Source organism: Narcine bancroftii, unplaced genomic scaffold (assembly GCF_036971445.1).
Source record: "Narcine bancroftii isolate sNarBan1 unplaced genomic scaffold, sNarBan1.hap1 Scaffold_166, whole genome shotgun sequence".
Lineage (NCBI taxonomy): Eukaryota > Metazoa > Chordata > Chondrichthyes > Torpediniformes > Narcinidae > Narcine > Narcine bancroftii.
This window is the reverse complement of record NW_027211901.1, coordinates 1,290,947-1,313,988: the sequence shown is the minus strand read 5'-3', so window position 1 is coordinate 1,313,988 and position 23,042 is coordinate 1,290,947. Positions and strand designations below refer to the sequence as shown.

The 23,042-nt window shown below is 47.7% G+C and overlaps 1 long non-coding RNA gene across 1 annotated transcript in view; it reads left to right on the top strand.

Moving 5' to 3' along the window:
- The window catches only part of LOC138750558 (uncharacterized), a 488,292-nt gene that overhangs the window by 13,398 nt on the left and 451,852 nt on the right, over positions 1-23,042 (top strand). Inside the window, exon 2 of the long non-coding RNA XR_011349384.1 lies at positions 10,220-10,348. This is a non-coding gene — a long non-coding RNA (uncharacterized lncRNA). The remainder of the gene's footprint in view (positions 1-10,219; positions 10,349-23,042) is intronic.

Genomic DNA, 23,042 nt, shown 5'->3' with positions numbered 1-23,042 from the left:
TGTTAAACCTTTTTCTAATGTGAATCCATTGTCTTAGTATCTATCTCAGTCTATCGTACATCTCCGTTGAACAATCTCCCCACTGTGAAGCTGGTGTCAGAGTATCTGCCTCTGTCTATTGTATCCCACCATTAAACATTCTCCCAACAGTGAAACCAGTGTCACTTTATCTGCCACAGTTTACCGTACATCATTGTTTATCCTCAACCCCCTGTGTACCCAGTGTCACAGTATCTGCCTCAGTCTACCATAGTTAAATCTTCTTCCAACCGTGACCCTGGGGTCACAGTCTCTTCCACACTTGATTATACATCACTGAAAAACCTTCTCCTCATTGTGAATCCGGTGTCACAGTATCTGCCTCTGTCTTCTGTCATCACCATTAAACCACTCACCACTGTGAACCTGGTGTCAGTTTATCTGCCACAGCTTATTTTTCATCACCCTATATTCTTTTTCCCATTGTAAACCCGGTGTCACGGTATCTGTTTCAGACTCCCCTAAATCACCGTTGAACCTTCTACTCACTGTGTACCCAGAGTCTCAGTATATGCCTCAGTCTACTGAACATCACAATTAAAATGTCTCCCCACTGTTAAATCTGTGTCACGGTATCTGCAACAATGTATCGCGTTTCACGTTTAAACCTCGTCCACACTGTGAACGTGGTGTCACAGTACCTACCACAGTTCGTCGAACCTCAACGTTAAACCATCTCACTAATGTGAACCCAGTTTCACAGTATTCGGCTCCGTCACTGTACATCACTGTTAAACCTTCTACCCACTGTGAACCCGGTACAACAGTATCAGTCTCAGTCTACATTAAATCAATGTTAAACCTTATCCCCACTGTGCACCTGGTGTCACAGAACCTGGTACAGTTTATCGTTAAACTTGTTAAACCTTCTCACTACTGTAAAACCGGTATCACTGTATCTGCAACAGTGTATCGTATAAAACCGTTAAACCTCCTTCCCACTGTGAACCTGGTGTCACAGCAGTATCTGACAGTTTATCATGCGTCACTGATGAACCTCCCCACTATGAATCTGGTGTAACAGTATCTACCTCAGACTCCCATAAAACACCATGAAATCTTTTCCCCACTGTGTACCCGGTGTCACAGTACAAGCCTCAGTCTACCAAATATCAGCATTAAGCCTTCTCCCCGCTATGAAAATGGTGTCACAGTATCTACCTCAGTCAAACTTACATCACTGTTAAACCTTCTTCATACTGTGAACCTGGTGAAATAATATCTCCCTAAGTCTCCCGAAAATCACCATTAGAATTTCTCCCCACTGTTAACTCTGTGTCACGGTATCTGCAACAATGTATTGCGTTTCACCTTTAAACCTCTTCCACACTGTGAAACTGGTGTTACAGTACCTGTCACAGTTCATTGAACCTCAACGTTAAACTATCTCACTAATGTAAACCCAGTTTCACAGTATCCGTCTCAATCTACCATACATCACCATTAAACCTTCTACCCACTGTGAACCCGGCATAACAGTATATGCCAGAGTTTATTTTGTATCACTGATAAATCTTCTCCCCACTGTGAACCTGGTTTTCACAGTATCTGACACAGTTTATCATTCATCACTGATAAACCTTCTCATTGATCTGAATCCGGTGTCACAGTTTCTGTCTCAGTGCGCCATACATCACGTTAAAGCTGTCTCCCACGGTTCCCCACTGTTTCCCACCAGTTCCCCACTTTTCCCCATGGCTGCCCACTGTTCCACTCATTTCCCAATCTGTTCCCTACTGTTCCCCCATTCTCTACAGTTCGCTATCTGTTCACCACTGCTCCCCACTATTCACCTCTGTTCTCCACTGTTCCTCAGTGATTCCCACTTTTCCCCATCTCTTCCATCCATTCATAATTTTTTCCCACTGTTGCCCTCAATACACCATTGTTCCCCAACAGTTCCCCTCTGTTCCTCACTGTTCCCCACCTGTCACACACTTTTGACCAATGTTCCACACTTTCTCCAATGTTCGCCTTTTGTTCCCCATTGCTCTCCCCTGTTACCCTGTGTTCCCCTCTGTTCCCCACAGTTCTTCACTGTTCCCCACTTTTCTCCAGCTGTTCCTGAACTGTTCCCCACTGTTACCCTCTGTTCCCTATTGTTCTCCATTTCTCCCACTTTTCCTTACTGTTCCACATCTCTTCCCCACTGTTCCCCACAGATCCCAACTGTTACCAACTGTACCCCATGGTTCCCCATTGTTGCCCATCAGATGCTCCTCTGTTTCCAATCTATGCCCTATTTTTCCACATTGTTTCTCACAGTTCTCCACTGTTCACCATCTGTCCCCCACTGCTCCCCAGAATTACCCACTGTTCCCCATGGGTCCAATCTGTTCCCCAGCTGTCCCCCCCTGTTCCACACTCTTCCCTACATTTCCCCACTGTTCTGCATCTGTTCTGCCAAGTGCAAGTGAGGACAAAAATGGAAGGTTAAGACAAATTAATGTGTGGCTGAGGGGTTGGTGTAAAAAACAGGGTTTTGGCTTCTTGGACCATTGGGGTTTCTTTTGGGGAAGACATTACTTTTACAAAAAGGATGGGTTACACCTAAACCCAAAAGGTGTCACTATATTGGCAGCTAGGTTTGGTGCAGCCATCGGATGCGGTTTAAACTAATTTGGCACTGGGATGGGAACCTGTATGATAAGCAAAGGACAGGAAAGATAAAATAGGAAAAGTTGGGTTAGGCAGTGAAAGTAAAAATCAGAAAGAGCAAGGAGGGTGAAAAAAGCAAATCTGAAGGCTTTATATGTTAATGCAAGAAGCATTAGGAACAAGGAAGATGAATTAGCTGTGGAAATTGAGACAAATAAATACGATTTGATTGGGATTACAAAGCATGGCTGCAAGGTGGGAAAGCCTGGGAACTTAACATCCCGGGGTATACAATATTTAGGAGGGGTAGACAAGAAAGAAAAGGGGATGGGGTAGCTTTGATGATGAGAGAAGGAACCGACTCAATTGACATGAAGGATATTAACTCGGAAGATACGGAATCTATATGGGTAGAACTGAGGAATAGCAAGGGGTGGAAAACGTTGGTGGAGATGGTCTATAGGCCTCCAAATAGTAATGTAGAGGTGAGGGAAGGCATAATAAGGGAAATTAGAGAAACGTGCAATAAGGGAACAGCTGTCATTATGGGAGACTTTAATTTACATATCGATTGGACTAGTCAAATTAGTAAAAATACTGAGGAGGAAGATTTCCTTGAATGTTTACGGGATGGTTATCTAGACCAATATGTCGAGGAACCAACTCGGGAGCAGGCCATTTTAGACTGGGTATTATGCAATGAAAAGGGGCTAATCTGCAATCTTGTTGTACGATGCCCTTTGGGTAGGAGCGATCACACTATGATTGAATTCTCACTCAACATGGAGAGTGAAGAAATAATAACCGAGACCAGGGTCCTGAATTTAAATAAAGTGAATTATGATGGTATGAGACGGGAGTTGAGTAAGATTGATTGGGTGGTTTATGGGGTGGGGGGGGAGGTGTTGACGGTGGATAGACAATGGAAAGCATTCAAAGATCTAAAGGAAGAATTGCAGAAATCGTTTATACATAAAAGTAAACCAAGAAAGGTGACTCAACCGTTGATAACAAGGGGAATTAGAGACAGCATTAGGTCCAAAGGGAGAGCATATCAATTGGTCAAAAAAAGTACCAAATGCGAAGACTGGGAACAGTTCAAGATGCAGCAAAGGAGGAGAAAGGGATTAATCAAGAGGGAAAAAAAAATTATGAAAGTAAGCTTGCGGCAAACATAAAAACCAACTGCAAAAGCTTTTATAGATATGTCAAGAGGAAAAGATTGGTGAAATCCAGAGTAGGTCCCTTTCAGTCAGAATCAGGGGAATATATAATGGAGAATAAGGAAATGGCAGACCAATTAAATTCTTACTTTAGATCTGTTTTAACAAGAGAGGATACAAATAACCTCTGAAGGATGTTGGGAAACATACAAGGGAGGAGCTGAAATAAATCAGTATTTCTAAGGACATGGTCTTGGGAAAATTGAAGGGATTGAAGGCCAATAAATCCCAAGGGCCTGATAATCTACATTCTTGGGTACTTAAAGAAGTGGACATTCAGATAGTAGATGCTTTAAAATTATTTTCCAGAACTCGATAGACTCAAGATCATGGATTGGAGGGTAGCTAATGTTACCCCACTATTTATAAAGTGGGGTAGAGAAAAAGTGGGGAATTATAGGCCAGTGAGCCTTACATCAGTAGTGGGCAAAATGATGGAATCCATTATTAAGGATGTAATAGCGAAGCATATGACTAGCAGAGAAGGAATCGGACAGAGTCAACATGGATTTACAAAAGGTAAATCGTGCTTGACAAATCTATTGGAATTCTTTGAGATGGTGACAGGTAAAATAGATGGAGGAGAGCCAGTGGATGTGGTGTACCTGGATTTCCAAAAGGCCTCGATAAGTTCCACATAAATGACTGGCATGCAAAATCAAGGCTCATGGGATTGGGGGCAAAGTATTGATGTGGATTGAGAACTGGCTGGCAGATAGAAGACAGAAGGTTGGGATAAACGGCACATTTTCTGAGTGGCAGGCGGTGACCAGTGGGGTGCCACAGGGATCTGTACTGGGACCCCAGCTGTTCACAATTTACATTAATGATTTAGATGAGGGGATTGGATGTAATATCTCCAAATTTGCAGACGACACTAAGCTAGGAGTGGTTGTGTGCACAGAAGAGGGGGTCAGGAAGCTCCAGTGTGATTTGGATAAATTGGGGGACTGGGTAGATACATGGCAAATGTACTACAATGTGGATAAATGTGAGGTTATCCACTTTGGTAATACAAACCAGAGGGCAGATTACTTTTGAATGGCAATAGATTGGGAGATGGGGAAGTGCAGAGAGACCTAGGGGTTCTTGTGCACCAGTCACTGAAGGCGAGCATGCAGGCGGTTAAAAAGGCAAATGGTATGTTGGCCTTCATATCAAGAGGATTTGAGTATAGGAATAAGGATACCTTACTGCAGTTGTACAGAGCCCTGGTGAGACCACTCCTTGAGTATTGTGTGCAGGTTTGGTCGCCTTATCTGAGGAAGGATGTTTTTGCAATGGAGGGAGTGCAAAGGCAATTCACCAGGCTGATACCTGGAATGACAGGAATAACTTCTGAGGAAAGATTGCACAATTTGCGATTGTACTCTCTGGAGTTTAGAAGATTGAGAGGGGATCTCATAGAGACATATAAAATTCTGGCAGGACTGGACAGAATGGATGGGAAGGGATATTTCCAATGGTGGGGGAGTCCAGAACCCAGGGCCATGGTTCGAGGATAATAGGCAAACCATTTAGAACCGAGATGAGGAGGAATTTCTTTACCCAGAGGGTGGTGAATCTGTGGAATTCATTGCCACAGAGGGCAGTAGAGGCAGGTTCATTGAATATATTTAAGAGGGAATTGGATATTTTTCTTCAGTATAAGGGAATTCGGGGTTATGGAGAGAAGGCGGTGACGGGGTACTGAACTTTAAAATCAGCCATGATCTCATTGAATGGCGGAGATGGCTCGAAGGGCCTAATGACCTACTCCTGCTCCGATCTTCTATGTTTCTGTTTCTGCCCTGTTGCCCATTTTCCCCAATCTTCCCCCCCACAGTTCTACACTGCTCCCCACTGTGCCTCTCTGTTCCTCATTCTTCCCCTCTTCCCCATAGTTCTTCACTGTTCCCCACTGTTCCATAGTATTGACATTGTTCCCCATTGTTCTCCATGGGTCCATAGTGTTCCCCATCATTTCCTAATCTGCTTCCCACTGTTCCCCACAGTTCCCCTGTTCTCCATTTGAACCCCCTGCTCCACACTGTTCCCTATTTTTCCCCACTATTCTGCATCTGTTCCACCCTGCTCCCCACTGTTCTCCAGCTGTCCCCATTCCACATTTATCCCACTATTCCCCAACTATTCTCCACTAATCCCGACTTTTCCCTTCTGTTCCCAGCTGTTCCCCATCTGTTACCAACATTTGTCCACTGTTACTCGCTTGTTCTCCACTGTCCGACACCTGTTCTCCACTGTGCCCCACTATGCCCCTCTGTTCCCCACTGCTCCTCATTCTTCCCCCTGTTGAGAAACAGCTGGGGAACAGAGGGGCAGAGTGGAGAACAGAGGGGAAAAGTGGGGAACTGTGGGGAATAGTCAGGAACAGGTGTGAACCACTGGGGAACAGAGGTATATATGGGGAACAGATGGGGAACAGTGGAGAACATTGGGAAAAATGGGCAACAGTGCAGAACAGTTGATGGGGAACAGTGGGTTAAATGGGGAACAGAGGGCAAAAGTAGGGAACAGTGGGAATAATGCAGAACAGTGGGGAAAAGTAGGGAACAGAATGGAACCGGGGGGACAGCTGGAGACCAGTGTGGAACCGTGGGTAACACTGTAGAACAATGGGGATCGGAAGGGAATAGTGGGGAGCGGGGGGGGGGGATCAATGAGGAAAGGAGAACAGTGGGGAACAATGTTCTGCACTGTTCCCAACGTACCCCATGGTTCCTCATTGTTGACCAGCAGAAGCTCATCTGTTTTCCAACTGTGCCCCACTTTTCCACACTGTTTCCCACAGTATTCCACTGTTCACCATCCATTCCCCACCATGAAATATAAAGTGTTCACAATTCTTACTCTGGAGACAAAGTTTTGAAGAACAGGTGCATATTTATTTCGAGTCTGCAGAGTCGGGTGTCCCTGGTCTGGGGACATACCGGAAGTTCAGAATCATCACTCTTTTGTACAGTCCCGCGCTCAACATCACCCCACCTTCATTTACCTTCTTCCAATCAGAATCCCAATACATTACAACATTCTCCTTCTCCCTTCCATCAATCCAGGTATCACTCAGTTCTTCCCTCTTCATACATTGCCTGTTCATGTCTCTATGAGGCAATCGCAGTACTAGCTATAGACTACCTTAGGTCACTGTACCAACCTGAACCAGTTCCTTGCATCCTTGGGGCTTGAGATAAGAAGGGGCCCACTGGCTAGTACTGTCTACTCTCAAGCTCTTATCTACATACTTTGCATTCCATCATTTTTCACAGAATGGTGCGAGCTTAATCACATTCAACTGTTTTTCACAATTCCTCCTTTTTTCTCTTTATCATGTGTTTCTGATTAAACTGCATTATTGTTCACCTTTTGTTTCCTCAAATTGTACGAGTTGAATTTGTCGTTGTTCATCTGCCATGGGATTTTTTTAATACCACCTGCTTCGCTCCAGTAGCTGAGCAAATGGATCTCGTGATAAAACATCGTAGGATGGCTGATCCAATCAATAAGCCCACTAGAATCATTCAACCAGATATAGCAAAGTTGATTAACTATGGCCGCCAACCTCCGAATTTCAAATCTCCCCATGTCCAATCACCTCCTTTTTCATATTTATCTCTAGTCTCCTGGATCTTCTCTCTACACTTTTTAATATGGACCTCCAAATCCGAGATATTAGCTGATTCATCCGGGATGTATGTGTAACATTCAGAACCAATTAAAGGACAAGTCCTCCCTTTCTCTGTCAAAATAAAATCAAGGACCATGCATTTTTGGAGGACTGTAAGTTGCATGGTGGCCATTTCTGTATTTATTGCCCGGACTTGGGATTGGACTTCCCCAACTACCAGGTTCGTATTATTTACTAGTTCATCTAGGGTGGCTGCTATTCTTGAATCTCAACCGCACTTTGTGCAGCTCCATATGTTGGGAAAAACCTCCACATGAGACGATCTCCTTCAGTCACCCTTTTGCTTTTCCCATGGGACAAGCCTAGTACAGGTAGCTGGTTAAGTTCACGAACATGGGGAATTAAGTAAGCCAGGTAACAACATCCACTCCAACCTTTAGGTGTACAGGTCAATATAAGTCCTTTTGTCTGATTCCAACATTCCTTTTCCCCGGGTAACCATGAATAAATTTTACGTCCACACACCCAATATGTGCCATTTACCGGGTGCGGGATTCACAGTCATGTGACGGTCCAATTCTTCATGAAATTGTAAACTCCTAGTTGGTTTCTCAAAAGGAAGCAACTCTCCAGACTGAGGAGTTGGTGACTTTGTTGGTTTTGGTCGTATCGATTACCCTTTGTATTTATCTTCAGTGGTTGGATCACTGTTGCTGGGCAAGGTCTATATATCAAATAATTTGTGTAGGGAGAGAGGGATTGCTACTAAGGGGACTCCTGACTTGCCATGGTGTGGTATTTTCGCAGAAACCCAACAATCTGTTTGATTTTGGTTCTTAGCATAGTTAGTACATAGAGAGATAAAATAATTTTTAGGTTCATCACGCAAAGTTATGATATCTATAAGTCAAATTGAAATAGTAAGCGGAAAAGTTTCATTATTGTAGTTTTCTGTTCTGTTCCTTTTTACTCCTCTTTCCTTCCTTCTGTGGCTGGTGGTGGGACCACAGGTCCCTTTATTCTTTTTTTAAAGTTTTTTTTCTTCACACTTTGAGTCATATTCACCAAAATACCTACAAACGTTTCCCTCTTGAATATATAGTGTCATTTTTTCCCCTTTTCCCCCCTCCCTTCCCTCCCTCCTTCCCACCCCCCTCCCCACCCACTAAACATTCAACATATACAATGCAATAAACCCATTCAACAATGTCATCACACAATGAAATAGACAAGAAAATTGTGTCATATACTTTTATACACTGGGTCAGTTCATTTCGTCTACTTCTCATTCTGTCATTTTAAGGGGTGGTGGTCCGCGGTAGGACCTCTCTGTTGTTTTCCATGTACGGTTCCCAAATTTGTTCGAATACTGTGATGTTATTTCTTAAATTATATGTTATTTTTCCAATGGAATACATTTATTCATTTCCATGTACCATTGCTGTATTCTCAGGCGATCTTCTGATTTCCAGGTTGACATTGTACATTTTCTTGCTACAGCTAAGGCTATCATAATAAATCTTTTTTGCGCTTCATCCAAATCGAGGCCACGTTCTTTACTTCTTATATTACTTAGAAGAAAATTCTCTGGATTTTTTTGATATGTTATTTTTTGTGATTTTATTTAATACCTGATTTAGATCTTCCCAAAACTTTTCCACTTTCTCACATGCCCAAATTGAAATCTACTGTTGTTCCCGTTTCCTTCTTACAGCGATAACATCTGATATAGTTGGGTCCCATTTATTTAACTTTTCCTTTGTGCAGTCTGCTTTTTCTGTGGTCAATAGTACTAGATATGGTCTGTTCCACCGGGGCTGAAGCTTTTCTTCTTTCCATGAATTAATCAGGACCCAGTCACCAGCATTCACAGAGTGGATAGGGAAATCCAGAGGTGGGCTCTGCACCAGCAGACCCTTAGCTTTTAAATCTGGAAGAGAACGAGAGACTGCCAGTAAATAATTCTTTAAAAACACATCATTATTTTTGACTGTAGGTATTCCTTCTATCCGCCCCAAATATGGGAGTCCAAATAACATCTCGTAAGGGGATATTTTAATGTTTTGTCATGGGGCTGTCCTAATTCTGAAAAGAGTTATTGGTAAGCACTTGGTCCAGGGTAATTTAGTCTATTCTTTTAGTTTTGTAATTTGCATTTTTAAAGTGGCATTCATTTGTTCCACTCTGGATGCCTTGGAGTATGCAGCTTCCATTTTATCCCTAAGGTTTCACAGACCAGGCTGTAAATTTTAGAAGCGAAGTGCTTTCCCCGATATGAATTGATGGATTCGGCTATTCCATATCGGGGTACAATTTTTTCCAGTGGCATTGACGGTGGGGTACGCTTCAACCCATCTCGTGAAATGGTCCACTACTGCTAGTAGAAATTTCCATCGCTGGACCTTAGGGAGTTTGGTGAAATCCACTTGTATCCGCTGAAATGGCCAGATTGCTAAAGGTGGTCCTCCTCCAGGCATAGCTTTCATAACTTTCTTATTAACCTTTAAACAGATCACACAGCCGTTCACTGCCTGTCTTGCTAGGATATAGACTCCTCTGCAGGCATAAGTTTGTAAGAATGCATCACACAGTGCTTGCACTCCCCAGTGGGAGCGTGAGTGCAGTTCTCCTAGTATCTGCTGGGTGATTTCTTTATTTAACAATTGTCTTCCATCGGGGAGCCACCATTTTCCGTCTTCTTTGCTCCCATCTTTTCCATTTTTTTCTTCTTCAGGGAGGGAAAAGATAGGACCTTCTTCAGCCCTTCTCTGAGAGGTATCAGAGCCATCAGGTGGATGTACTTTTCCTGATCGTGCCGCTTGTTGGGTCAGTTCATCAGCCATCCGATTTCCTCGTGCTTTTGGTGAGTTCCCCTTCTGATGACCTGGTACATGTACTGTGGCAATTCTTTCTGGTTTGATTAATGCTTCCAAAGTCTTTTCAGTTAGTTGCTCATGAGTCAGTTCTTTTCCTCTTGTTGTTATCATCCCTCGTGCTTTCCAAATTTTCCTAAATGTGTGTACCACTCCAAATGCATATTTCAAATCTGTATATATGTACCTTCCTGCCCTCCCAACAGTTCCCACAAGTCCCCAGAGTTCCCCATCAGTTCCCTATCTGTTCTAAACTGTTTCCCACTGTTCTTCACCTATTCCACACCTGTTCTCCACTGTTCCGCCTGCTGTTTCCCCACTTTACCAATCCATTCCCTCTGCTCCCTTTGGTTCCCCTCTGTTCTGAAGTGTTCCCCACAGTTCCCCACTTTTTCCAATCCGTTCCACCTGCTCCCTTTCGTTCCCCTCTGTCCTGCATTTTTCCCCACGGTTCCCCACTTTTTCAAATCCGTTCCCCCTGCTCCCTTTTGTTCCCCTCTGTCCTGCATTTTTCCCCACGGTTCCCCACTTTACCAATCCATTCCCCCTGGTCCCTTTGGTTCCCCTCTGTTCTGCATTGTTCCCCACGTTTCTCCACTTTTTACAATCCGTTCCCCCTGCTCCCATTGGTTCCCCCCTCTGTTCTGCAGTGTTCCTCACAGTTCTCCATCATTACCAATCCGTTCCCTCTGCTTCCTTTGATTCCCTACTATCATGCATTTTTCCACAGTGTTCCCCACTTTTAACAATCCGTTCCCCCTGCTTCCTTTGATTCCCCACTATTCTGCATTTTTCCACAGGGTTCCCCACTTTTTCAAATCTGTTTCCCCTGCTCCCTTTGGTTCCCCACTGTTCTGCAATTTTCCCCAATTCTCCACTTTTTTCTAATCTGTTCCCTCTGCTCCTTTGGCTCCCCTCTGTTCTGCAGTTTTCCCCACGGTTCTCCACTTTTTTCCAATCCGTTCCACCTGCTCCCTTTGGTTCTCCTATGTTCTGCAGTGTTCCCTACGCTTGCCCACTTTTTCCAATACGTTCCCCCTGCTCCCTTTGGTTCTCTCTATATGCAGTGTTCCCCACGATTCTCCACATTTTTTACATTCTGTACCCCCTGCTCCCTATGGTTCCCCTCTGCCCTGCAGTGTTCCCCATGTTTCCCCACTTTTTCCAATCCATTCCCCCTACTTCCTTTGGTTCACCTCTGTTTTGCAGTGTTTCCCACGGTTCCCCACTTTTTCCAATCTGTTGCCCCTGCTCCCTTTGGTTCCCCTCTGTTCTGGAGTGTTCCCCACGCTTCCCCACTTTTTCCAATCCATTTCCCCTGCTCCCTTTGGTTCCAATCTATTGTGCAGTGCTCCTCACGATTCTACACTTTTTCCAACCTGTACACCCTGCTCCCTTTGGTTCCCCTCTGTCCTGCAGTGTTCCCCACGTTTACCCACTATTTCCAATCCGTTCCCCCTGCTTCTTTAGGTTCACCTCTTTTCTGCAGTGTTCCCCACGGTTCCTCACTTTTTCCAATCCTTTCCCCCTGCTCCCATTGCTTTTCCACTGTTCTGCAGAACTCCCCACGATTCCCCACTTTTTCCAACCTGTACCCCCTGCTCCCTTTGGTTCCCCTCTATTCTGCAGTTTCCCCACGGTTCTCCACATTTTTTCCAATCTGTTCACCCTGCTACCTTTAGTTCCCCTCTGTCCTGCAGTGTTCCCCACGATTCCCCAGTTTTTCCAATCCGTTCACCCTACTCCCTTTGCTTCCCCTCTGTTCTGCAGTGTTCCCCACAGTTCTCCACCTTTTCCAATCCGTTCCCCCTGCTCCATTTGGTTCCCCAATCTTCTGCATTTTTCCATACGGTTCCCCACTTTTTCCAATCTGATCCCCCTGCTCCCTTTGATTCACTACTGTTTTGCAGTGTTCCCCACTTCTCCCCACTTTTTGCAATCTGTCCCCCCTGCTCCCTTTGGTTCCCCTCTGTCTTGCGGTGTTCCCCACGGTACCCCTCTTTTTCCAATCCGTTCCCCCTGCTCCCTTTAGTTCCCCACTCTTCTGCATTTTTCCATTTCGTTCCCCACTTTTTTGAATCTGATCCCCCTGCTCCCTTTCGTTCCCCTCTGTTCTGCAGTGTTTCCCAAGTTTCCCCACATTTTCCAATCCGTTCCCGCTGCTGCCTTTGGTTACCCACTGTTTTGCAGTGTTCGTCATGGTTCCGCTCTTTTTCCAATCTGTTCTCCATGCTCCGTTTAGTTCCCCTCTATTCTGCTGTTTTCCCCAAGGTTGCACACTTTTTCGAATCTGTTCACCCTGCTCCCTTTGGTTGCCCTCTGTCCTGAAGTGTTCCCCACTTTTTCCAATCCATTCCCCCTGCTCCCATTCATTCCCCTCTATCCTGCAGTGTTCTCCACGGTTCCCTACTTTTTCCAAACTGTTCCCACTGCTCCCTTTGGTTCTCCTCTGTTCTGCAGTGTTCCCCACGGTTCCCCACTTTTTCCAATCCGTTCACCCTGCTCCCATTGTTTCCCCACTCTTCTGCATTTTTCCACACCGTCCCCCACTTTTTCCAATCTGTTCCCCCTGCTCCCTTTGGTTCCCCACTGTTCTTCAGTTTTCCCCACGCTTCCCCACTTTTTCCAATCTGTACCCCCAGGTCCCTCTGGTTCCCCTCCTTTCTGCAGTGTTTCCCACGATTCCCCACTTTTTCTAACCTGTACCCCCTGCTCCCTTTGGTTCCCCTCTGTCCTGCAGTGTTCCCCACGGTTCTCCACATTTTGTCCAATCTGTTCCCATGCTCCCTTTGATTCCCCTCTGTTCTGCATGTTCTGCAGTGTTCCCCACGGTTCCCCACTTTTTCCAATCCATTCCCCCTGCTCCCATTCATTCCCCTCTGTCCTGCAGTGTTCCCCACGGTTCTCCACATTTTTTCCAAAATGTTCGCCCTGCTCCCTTTCGTTCCCCTCTGTTCTGCAGTGTTTCCCACGTTTCCCCACATTTTCCAATCCGTTCCCGCTGCTGCCTTTGGTTACCCACTGTTTTGCAGTGTTCGTCATGGTTCCGCACTTTTTCCAATCTGTTCTCCATGCTCCGTTTAGTTCCCCTCTATTCTGCTGTTTTCCGCTAGGTTGCACACTTTTTCGAATCTGTTCACCCTGCTCCCTTTGGTTCCACTCTCTCCTGCAGTGTTCCCCACGGTTCCCCACTTTTTCCAATCCATTCTCCCTGCTCCCATTCATTCCCCTCTATCCTGCAGTGTTCTCCACGGTTCCCCACTTTTTCCAAACTGTTCCCACTGCTCCCTTTGGTTCTCCTCTATTCTGCAGTGTTCCCCACGGTTCCCCACTTTTTCCAATCCGTTCACCCTGCTCCCATGTTTTACCCACTCTTCTGCATTTTTCCACACCGTCCCCCACTTTTTCCAATCTGTTCCCCCTGCTCCTTGGGCTCCCCTCTGTTCTGCTGTTTTCCCCACGGGTTCCACTTTTTCCAATCTGTTCCCCCTGCTCCCTTTGGTTCCCCTCTGTTCTTCAGTGTTCCCCACGCTTCCCCACTTTTTCCAATCCTTTCACCCTGCTCCCTTTGGTTCCCCTCTGTCCTGCATTGTTCCCCAAGATTCACCACGTTTTCCAACCTGTACCTCCTGCTCCCTTTCGTTCACGTCTGTCCGGCAGTGTTCTCCACGTTCCCCACTTTTTCAAATCCATTCCCCCTGCTCCCTTTTGTTCCCCAGTGTTCTGCAGAACTGCCCACGGTTCCCCACTTTTCCGAGCTGTTCCCCCTGCTCAATTTTGTTCCGCTGTGTTCTGCAGTGTTCCCCACATTTTTCCAATCTGTTACCCCTGCTCCCTTTGGTTCCCCTGTGTTCTTCAGTGTTCACCACACTTCCCCACTCCTTCCAATCTGTACCCCCTGCTCCCTTTGGTTCCCCTCCATTCTGCAGTGTTTCCCACGATTCCCCAATTTTCCAACCTGTACCCCCTGCTCCCTTTGGTTCCCTCTGTCCTGCAGTTTTCCCCACGGTTCCCCACTTTATCCAATCCATTCCCCCTGCTCCCTTTGGTTCCCCACTCTTCTGCATTTTTCGATACGGTTCCCCACTTTTTCCAATCCGTACCCCCTGCTCCCATTCGTTCCCCTCTGTTCTGCAGTGTTCCCCACGGTTCCCCACTTTTCCGAGCTGTTCCCCCTGCTCCCTTTGGTTCCGCTCTGTTCTGCATTGCTCCCCATGATTCTCCACATTTTTTCTATTCTATTCCCATGCTCCCTTTGGTTCCCCTCTGTTCTGCAGTTTCCCACGGTTCTCCACATTTTTTCTAATCTGTTCCCCCTGCTCCCTTTGGTTCCCCTCTGTTCTGCAGTGTTCACTACGCTTCCCCACTTTTTCAAATACGTTCCCCCTGCTCCCTTTGGTTCTCTCTTTATGCAGTGTTCCCCACGATTCTCCACATTTTTTCCATTCTGTACCCCCTGCTCCCTATGGTTCCCCTCTGCTCTGCAGTGTTCCCCACGTTTCCCCACTTTTTCCAATCCATTCCTCCTACTTCCTTTGGTTCACCTCTGTTCTGCAGTGTTTCCCACGGTTCCCCACTTTTTCCAATCTGTTCCCCCTGCTCCCTTTCGTTCCCCTCTGTTCTGGAGTGTTCCCCACGCTTCCCTACTTTTTCCAATCCATTTCCCCTGCTCCCTTTGGTTCCAATCTATTGTGCAGTGCTCCTCACGATTCTGCACTTTTTCCAACCTGTACACCCTGTTCCCATTCATTCCCCTCTTTCCTGCAGTGTTCCCCACGTTTACCCACTTTTTCCAATATGTTGCCCCTGCTCCCTTTGGTTCCCCTCTGTTCTGCATTTTTTCACACGGTTCCCTACTTTTTCCAATCCGTTCCCCCTGCTTCTTTAGGTTCACCTCTGTTCTGCAGTGTTCCCCACGGTTCCTCACTTTTTCCAATCCTTTCCCCCTGCTCCCATTGGTTTCCCACTGTTCTGCAGAACTCCCCACGATTCCCCACTTTTTCCAACCTGTACCCCCTGCTCCCTTTGGTTCCCCTCTGTTCTGCAGTTTTCCCCACGGTTCTCCACTTTTTTCCAATCCGTTCCACCTGCTCCCTTTGGTTCTCCTATGTTCTGCAGTGTTCCCTACGCTTGCCCACTTTTTCCAATACGTTCCCCCTGCTCCCTTTGGTTCTCTCTATATGCAGTGTTCCCCACGATTCTCCACATTTTTTACATTCTGTACCCCCTGCTCCCTATGGTTCCCCTCTGCCCTGCAGTGTTCCCCATGTTTCCCCACTTTTTCCAATCCATTCCCCCTACTTCCTTTGGTTCACCTCTGTTTTGCAGTGTTTCCCACGGTTCCCCACTTTTTCCAATCTGTTGCCCCTGCTCCCTTTGGTTCCCCTCTGTTCTGGAGTGTTCCCCACGCTTCCCCACTTTTTCCAATCCATTTCCCCTGCTCCCTTTGGTTCCAATCTATTGTGCAGTGCTCCTCACGATTCTACACTTTTTCCAACCTGTACACCCTGCTCCCTTTGGTTCCCCTCTGTCCTGCAGTGTTCCCCACGTTTACCCACTATTTCCAATCCGTTCCCCCTGCTTCTTTAGGTTCACCTCTTTTCTGCAGTGTTCCCCACGGTTCCTCACTTTTTCCAATCCTTTCCCCCTGCTCCCATTGCTTTTCCACTGTTCTGCAGAACTCCCCACGATTCCCCACTTTTTCCAACCTGTACCCCCTGCTCCCTTTGGTTCCCCTCTATTCTGCAGTTTCCCCACGGTTCTCCACATTTTTTCCAATCTGTTCACCCTGCTACCTTTAGTTCCCCTCTGTCCTGCAGTGTTCCCCACGATTCCCCAGTTTTTCCAATCCGTTCACCCTACTCCCTTTGCTTCCCCTCTGTTCTGCAGTGTTCCCCACAGTTCTCCACCTTTTCCAATCCGTTCCCCCTGCTCCATTTGGTTCCCCAATCTTCTGCATTTTTCCATACGGTTCCCCACTTTTTCCAATCTGATCCCCCTGCTCCCTTTGATTCACTACTGTTTTGCAGTGTTCCCCACTTCTCCCCACTTTTTGCAATCTGTCCCCCCTGCTCCCTTTGGTTCCCCTCTGTCTTGCGGTGTTCCCCACGGTACCCCTCTTTTTCCAATCCGTTCCCCCTGCTCCCTTTAGTTCCCCACTCTTCTGCATTTTTCCATTTCGTTCCCCACTTTTTTGAATCTGATCCCCCTGCTCCCTTTCGTTCCCCTCTGTTCTGCAGTGTTTCCCAAGTTTCCCCACATTTTCCAATCCGTTCCCGCTGCTGCCTTTGGTTACCCACTGTTTTGCAGTGTTCGTCATGGTTCCGCTCTTTTTCCAATCTGTTCTCCATGCTCCGTTTAGTTCCCCTCTATTCTGCTGTTTTCCCCAAGGTTGCACACTTTTTCGAATCTGTTCACCCTGCTCCCTTTGGTTGCCCTCTGTCCTGAAGTGTTCCCCACTTTTTCCAATCCATTCCCCCTGCTCCCATTCATTCCCCTCTATCCTGCAGTGTTCTCCACGGTTCCCTACTTTTTCCAAACTGTTCCCACTGCTCCCTTTGGTTCTCCTCTGTTCTGCAGTGTTCCCCACGGTTCCCCACTTTTTCCAATCCGTTCACCCTGCTCCCATTGTTTCCCCACTCTTCTGCATTTTTCCACACCGTCCCCCACTTTTTCCAATCTGTTCCCCCTGCTCCCTTTGGTTCCCCACTGTTCTTCAGTTTTCCCCACGCTTCCCCACTTTTTCCAATCTGTACCCCCAGGTCCCTCTGGTTCCCCTCCTTTCTGCAGTGTTTCCCACGATTCCCCACTTTTTCTAACCTGTACCCCCTGCTCCCTTTGGTTCCCCTCTGTCCTGCAGTGTTCCCCACGGTTCTCCACATTTTGTCCAATCTGTTCCCATGCTCCCTTTGATTCCCCTCTGTTCTGCATGTTCTGCAGTGTTCCCCACGGTTCCCCACTTTTTCCAATCCATTCCCCCTGCTCCCATTCATTCCCCTCTGTCCTGCAGTGTTCCCCACGGTTCTCCACATTTTTTCCAAAATGTTCGCCCTGCTCCCTTTCGTTCCCCTCTGTTCTGCAGTGTTTCCCACGTTTCCCCACATTTTCCAATCCGTTCCCGCTGCTGCCTTTGGTTACCCACTGTTTTGCAGTGTTCGTCATGGTTCCGCACTTTTTCCAATCTGTTCTCCATGCTCCGTTTAGTTCCCCTCTATTCTGCTGTTTTCCGCTAGGTTGCACACTTTTTCGAATCTGTTCACCCTGCTCCCTTTGGTTCCACTCTCTCCTGCAGTGTTCCCCACGGTTCCCCACTTTTTCCAATCCATTCTCCCTGCTCCCATTCATTCCCCTCTATCCTGCAGTGTTCTCCACGGTTCCCCACTTTTTCCAAACTGTTCCCACTGCTCCCTTTGGTTCTCCTCTATTCTGCAGTGTTCCCCACGGTTCCCCACTTTTTCCAATCCGTTCACCCTGCTCCCATGTTTTACCCACTCTTCTGCATTTTTCCACACCGTCCCCCACTTTTTCCAATCTGTTCCCCCTGCTCCTTGGGCTCCCCTCTGTTCTGCTGTTTTCCCCACGGGTTCCACTTTTTCCAATCTGTTCCCCCTGCTCCCTTTGGTTCCCCTCTGTTCTTCAGTGTTCCCCACGCTTCCCCACTTTTTCCAATCCTTTCACCCTGCTCCCTTTGGTTCCCCTCTGTCCTGCATTGTTCCCCAAGATTCACCACGTTTTCCAACCTGTACCTCCTGCTCCCTTTCGTTCACGTCTGTCCGGCAGTGTTCTCCACGTTCCCCACTTTTTCAAATCCATTCCCCCTGCTCCCTTTTGTTCCCCAGTGTTCTGCAGAACTGCCCACGGTTCCCCACTTTTCCGAGCTGTTCCCCCTGCTCAATTTTGTTCCGCTGTGTTCTGCAGTGTTCCCCACATTTTTCCAATCTGTTACCCCTGCTCCCTTTGGTTCCCCTGTGTTCTTCAGTGTTCACCACACTTCCCCACTCCTTCCAATCTGTACCCCCTGCTCCCTTTGGTTCCCCTCCATTCTGCAGTGTTTCCCACGATTCCCCAATTTTCCAACCTGTACCCCCAGCTCCCTTTGGTTCCCTCTGTCCTGCAGTTTTCCCCACGGTTCCCCACTTTATCCAATCCATTCCCCCTGCTCCCTTTGGTTCCCCACTCTTCTGCATTTTTCGATACGGTTCCCCACTTTTTCCAATCCGTACCCCCTGCTCCCATTCGTTCCCCTCTGTTCTGCAGTGTTCCCCACGGTTCCCCACTTTTCCGAGCTGTTCCCCCTGCTCCCTTTGGTTCCGCTCTGTTCTGCATTGCTCCCCATGATTCTCCACATTTTTTCTATTCTATTCCCATGCTCCCTTTGGTTCCCCTCTGTTCTGCAGTTTCCCACGGTTCTCCACATTTTTTCTAATCTGTTCCCCCTGCTCCCTTTGGTTCCCCTCTGTTCTGCAGTGTTCACTACGCTTCCCCACTTTTTCAAATACGTTCCCCCTGCTCCCTTTGGTTCTCTCTTTATGCAGTGTTCCCCACGATTCTCCACATTTTTTCCATTCTGTACCCCCTGCTCCCTATGGTTCCCCTCTGCTCTGCAGTGTTCCCCACGTTTCCCCACTTTTTCCAATCCATTCCTCCTACTTCCTTTGGTTCACCTCTGTTCTGCAGTGTTTCCCACGGTTCCCCACTTTTTCCAATCTGTTCCCCCTGCTCCCTTTCGTTCCCCTCTGTTCTGGAGTGTTCCCCACGCTTCCCTACTTTTTCCAATCCATTTCCCCTGCTCCCTTTGGTTCCAATCTATTGTGCAGTGCTCCTCACGATTCTGCACTTTTTCCAACCTGTACACCCTGTTCCCATTCATTCCCCTCTTTCCTGCAGTGTTCCCCACGTTTACCCACTTTTTCCAATATGTTGCCCCTGCTCCCTTTGGTTCCCCTCTGTTCTGCATTTTTTCACACGGTTCCCTACTTTTTCCAATCCGTTCCCCCTGCTTCTTTAGGTTCACCTCTGTTCTGCAGTGTTCCCCACGGTTCCTCACTTTTTCCAATCCTTTCCCCCTGCTCCCATTGGTTTCCCACTGTTCTGCAGAACTCCCCACGATTCCCCACTTTTTCCAACCTGTACCCCCTGCTCCCTTTGGTTCCCCTCTATTCTGCAGTTTCCCCACGGTTCTCCACATTTTTTCCAATCTGTTCCCCCTGCTACCTTTAGTTCCCCTCTGTCCTGCAGTGTTCCCCACGATTCCCCAGTTTTTCCAATCCGTTCACCCTACTCCCTTTGCTTTCCCTCTGTTCTGCAGTGTTCCCCACAGTTCTCCACCTTTTCCAATCCGTTCCCCCTGCTCCATTTGGTTCCCCAATCTTCTGCATTTTTCCATACGGTTCCCCACTTTTTCCAATCTGATCCCCCTGCTCCCTTTGATTCCCTACAGTTTTGCAGTGTTCCCCACTTCTCAACTTTTTTCCAATATGTTTGCCCTGCTCCCTTTCGTTCCCCTCAGTTCTGCAGTGTTCCCCACGGTTCCCCACTTTTTCAAATCCGTTCCACCTGCTCCCTTTGGTTTCCCACTGTTCTGCAGTGTACCGCACGGTTCCCCACTTTTTCCAATCCTTTCACCCTGCTCCCTTTGGTTCCCCTCTGTTCTGCATTTTTCCACAAGGTTGCCCACTTTTTCCAATCCGTACCCCCTGCTTCCTTTGGTTCCCCTCTGTTCTGCAGTGTTCACCACCGTTCCCTTCATTTTCTAATCCCTTCGACCTGTTCCCTTTGTTTCCGCACTGTTCTGCAGTTGTTCCCACGGTTCTCCACATTTTTTCCAACCTGTACCCCCTGCTCCCTTTGGTTCCCCTCTGTCCTGCTGTGTTCCCCACGGTTCTCCACTTTTTCCAATCCGTTTCCCCTGCTCCCTTTGGTTCCCCACTCTTCTGCGTTTTTCCATACGGATCCCTACTTTTTCCAATCCGATCCCCCTGCTCCCTTTGATTCCCCACTGTACTGCAGTGTGCCCCACTTCTCAACTTTTTTCCAATATGTTCGCCCTGCTCCCTCTCGTTCCACTCTGTTCTGCATTGTTTCCCACGTTTTCCCACGTTTCCCCACATTTTCCAATCCGTTCCCGCTGCTCCCTGTCGATACCTACTGTATTGCAGTGTTCGCCACGGTTCCGCTCTTTTTCCAATATGTTCTCCATGCTCCCTTTAGTTCCCCTCTTTTCTGCTGTGTTCCCCAACGTTGCACACTTTTTCGAATCTGTTCACCCTGCTCGCTTTGGTTCCCCTCTATTCTGCAGTGTTCCCCACGGTTCGCCACTTTTTCCAACCTGTACCCCCTGCTCCCTTTGGTTCCCCTCTGTCCTGCAGTGTTCTCCACGGTTCCCCAGTTTTTCCAATCCTTTCACCCTGCTCCCTTTGGTTCCCCTCTGTCCTGCATTGTTCCCCAAGATTCACCACGTTTTCCAACCTGTACCTCCTGCTCCCTTTCGTTCACGTCTGTCCGGCAGTGTTCTCCACGTTCCCCACTTTTTCAAATCCATTCCCCCTGCTCCCTTTTGTTCCCCAGTGTTCTGCAGAACTGCCCACGGTTCCCCACTTTTCCGAGCTGTTCCCCCTGCTCAATTTTGTTCCGCTGTGTTCTGCAGTGTTCCCCACATTTTTCCAATCTGTTACCCCTGCTCCCTTTGGTTCCCCTGTGTTCTTCAGTGTTCACCACACTTCCCCACTCCTTCCAATCTGTACCCCCTGCTCCCTTTGGTTCCCCTCCATTCTGCAGTGTTTCCCACGATTCCCCAATTTTCCAACCTGTACCCCCTGCTCCCTTTGGTTCCCTCTGTCCTGCAGTTTTCCCCACGGTTCCCCACTTTATCCAATCCATTCCCCCTGCTCCCTTTGGTTCCCCACTCTTCTGCATTTTTCGATACGGTTCCCCACTTTTTCCAATCCGTACCCCCTGCTCCCATTCGTTCCCCTCTGTTCTGCAGTGTTCCCCACGGTTCCCCACTTTTCCGAGCTGTTCCCCCTGCTCCCTTTGGTTCCGCTCTGTTCTGCATTGTTCCCCATGATTCTCCACATTTTTTCTATTCTATTCCCATGCTCCCTTTGGTTCCCCTCTGTTCTGCAGTTTCCCACGGTTCTCCACATTTTTTCTAATCTGTTCCCCCTGCTCCCTTTGGTTCCCCTCTGTTCTGCAGTGTTCACTACGCTTCCCCACTTTTTTCCAATACGTTCCCCCTGCTCCCTTTGGTTCTCTCTTTATGCAGTGTTCCCCACGATTCTCCACATTTTTTCCATTCTGTACCCCCTGCTCCCTATGGTTCCCCTCTGCTCTGCAGTGTTCCCCACGTTTCCCCACTTTTTCCAATCCATTCCTCCTACTTCCTTTGGTTCACCTCTGTTCTGCAGTGTTTCCCACGGTTCCCCACTTTTTCCAATCTGTTCCCCCTGCTCCCTTTCGTTCCCCTCTGTTCTGGAGTGTTCCCCACGCTTCCCTACTTTTTCCAATCCATTTCCCCTGCTCCCTTTGGTTCCAATCTATTGTGCAGTGCTCCTCACGATTCTGCACTTTTTCCAACCTGTACACCCTGTTCCCATTCATTCCCCTCTTTCCTGCAGTGTTCCCCACGTTTACCCACTTTTTCCAATATGTTGCCCCTGCTCCCTTTGGTTCCCCTCTGTTCTGCATTTTTTCACACGGTTCCCTACTTTTTCCAATCCGTTCCCCCTGCTTCTTTAGGTTCACCTCTGTTCTGCAGTGTTCCCCACGGTTCCTCACTTTTTCCAATCCTTTCCCCCTGCTCCCATTGGTTTCCCACTGTTCTGCAGAACTCCCCACGATTCCCCACTTTTTCCAACCTGTACCCCCTGCTCCCTTTGGTTCCCCTCTATTCTGCAGTTTCCCCACGGTTCTCCACATTTTTTCCAATCTGTTCCCCCTGCTACCTTTAGTTCCCCTCTGTCCTGCAGTGTTCCCCACGATTCCCCAGTTTTTCCAATCCGTTCACCCTACTCCCTTTGCTTTCCCTCTGTTCTGCAGTGTTCCCCACAGTTCTCCACCTTTTCCAATCCGTTCCCCCTGCTCCATTTGGTTCCCCAATCTTCTGCATTTTTCCATACGGTTCCCCACTTTTTCCAATCTGATCCCCCTGCTCCCTTTGATTCCCTACAGTTTTGCAGTGTTCCCCACTTCTCAACTTTTTTCCAATATGTTTGCCCTGCTCCCTTTCGTTCCCCTCAGTTCTGCAGTGTTCCCCACGGTTCCCCACTTTTTCAAATCCGTTCCACCTGCTCCCTTTGGTTTCCCACTGTTCTGCAGTGTACCGCACGTTTCCCCACTTTTTCCAATCCTTTCACCCTGCTCCCTTTGGTTCCCCTCTGTTCTGCATTTTTCCACAAGGTTGCCCACTTTTTCCAATCCGTACCCCCTGCTTCCTTTGGTTCCCCTCTGTTCTGCAGTGTTCACCACCGTTCCCTTCATTTTCTAATCCCTTCGACCTGTTCCCTTTGTTTCCGCACTGTTCTGCAGTTGTTCCCACGGTTCTCCACATTTTTTCCAACCTGTACCCCCTGCTCCCTTTGGTTCCCCTCTGTCCTGCTGTGTTCCCCACGGTTCTCCACTTTTTCCAATCCGTTTCCCCTGCTCCCTTTGGTTCCCCACTCTTCTGCGTTTTTCCATACGGATCCC